Here is a 2388-nt window from a genome sequence, read left to right as displayed (position 1 = left end):
GGCTCGGGAGTATGCAGGACAGGTCCGCATCGTCCAGAGGCACGAAAACAGCACTGGAATTATTCTGTTTTCCGTATTCAAGTTTATCCCTTAATCCTATTGGTATGACCCCTTTATATGTTGGTCTTGTTTTACATTAGACTTAACATTCTAAATTAAAACAGCAAGTCTAATGTAAAACAAGACCAATATATAAAGGGTCATGCCAATAGGATTAAGGGATAAACTTGGATACGGAAAACAGAATAATTCCAGTGCTGTTTTCGTTTTGCACTTGCGTGGCAGGTATATAATAAGTAACTACCTACCTAAAGGTTTGTAAGATAGGGAAGGGATAATTGGGTAACATTTATTTTCACATTCAATTGTATTCATTGAATTAGAACCACGTCTGAAGTCGTATGAAGTGCATTTCATTCCCGGCATATGTCCACTGTATTACGAATAAAAATTCACAGATACAACTTCCACGAAAACACGCATTTTATAGGTAATAATAACCCTCGTTTTGCAATTTTAAAATTCACTTATTTACACATATTCTTAAGCAGGAACATTTAAGTTTATATACATTGCATACGTTTATGTACTTCGTGATCAATTAAAGTCAAATAATAATACACGACTCGACGAGAATAGAAAAGCGTGCCTACACTTTCATGCCATGTAATTTTTAATAAAACTTTGACGAATACGGCGAATCATTTTATATTTAGTAATAAATTATTCCATCGCATCCTGCAAATATTCAATAGAATTCCTCAAATAGTCATCATCACTATCAACAACTAACCTCGCCTGATACATCGCCATTTTATTTTCTGTTGCTTAAGGGCCGGTATTATGACCTCCGGCTAAATCTCCAGGTTAGCTAGCCCTCAGGTTAGGCTAGCCTCCGGTTAACGAACGAGGGGTGTATTATGACCCATTCTTAGCCTGCGGTTGGCTAACCGGAACCTGACGAAGCGTGTGGTGTAATAATGGGTGTGTTGGTAATGAAATAAACCAGAATTTTGTAACTTTTGTTGCAAGACAGTTTTTTTTTTCTGGTAGAATGTTAGTCAGCTGTTTGTTTGTATTGTGATTCGGAATGTTTACAGCTGCAGTAAAGAAATATGCCGCGAACTTTATCTTGCAACAAATATAATTAAATTAACCAAAAACTACTTCGACGTCAAACCTGCTTTGTATTAAACCATAAAATTACAATTTACGATTCATAACCGTGTGTTTTCAACTTTACTCTTGTATTTAAACTCATGATTTTGTTAGGTTATGTATTAAGCCAAAACTAGCGAAGTAATTCTATACAAACAAATAAATACGGATGACATTTTTGCTAGAGAACACTTATTTCTTTCATAAATTTATTTCATAATCAAATAATATATACCCTGTTTCGGGAAAATACTTGTCAATTTTCATTTCACTGGTGTAGGTTTCATTTTTGTACTAATAGTTTCTTATCACGTATCCAAATTAATCCGATCCTGATGGAATTAGTTTGTGGTATAGGATGATTGCTGTTTTAATTTAGTAGGTCGAGAGATCCTAGACATATTCACTGGGGAAATAATTATGATTGTAAAATGTATACGAAAGAAATACATTTTTACAAGACCTGACATAATTTGTTTGTATCGTGATATGTTAGGTATTTTGAGTTATGTACAGGATTTTTCAACATTCTAAATTAAAACAGCAAGTCTAATGTAAAACAAGACCAACATATAAAGGGTCATGCCGATAGGATCAAGGGATAAACCTGGATACGGGAAACAGAATAATTCCAATGCTGTTTTCGTTTTGCACTGCGTGGCAGGTAGATAATAAGTACCTAAAGGTTTGTAAGATAGGGACGGGATAATTGGGTAACATTTATTTTCACATTCAATTGTATTCATTGAATCATAACCACGTCTGAAGTCGTATGAAGTGCATTTCATTCCCGGCATATGTCCACTGTATTACGAATAAAAATTCACAGATACAACTTCCACGAAAACACGCATTTTATAGGTAATAAATAACTCTCGTTTTGCAATTTTAAAATTCACTTGTTTACACATATTCTTAAGCAGGAACATTTAAGTTTATATACATTGCATACGTTTATGTACTTCGAGTCAAATAATAATACACGACTCGACTAGAATAGAAAAGCGTGACTACACTTTCATGTCATGTAATTTTTAATAAAACTTTGACAAATACGGCGAAGCATTTTATATTTAGTAATAAATTATTCCCTCGCATCCTGCAAATATTCAATAGAATTCCTCAAATAGTCATCATCACTATCAAGAACTAACCTCGCCTGATACATCGCCATTTTATTTTCTGTTGCTTAGCCTCCGGTTAAGCAGCTAGCGCCCGGTTCATCCACCC

This window comes from Bacillus rossius, chromosome 1 (genome assembly GCF_032445375.1).
Source record: "Bacillus rossius redtenbacheri isolate Brsri chromosome 1, Brsri_v3, whole genome shotgun sequence".
NCBI classification, from domain to species: domain Eukaryota; kingdom Metazoa; phylum Arthropoda; class Insecta; order Phasmatodea; family Bacillidae; genus Bacillus; species Bacillus rossius.
Note: the sequence above shows the minus strand (reverse complement) of the source record.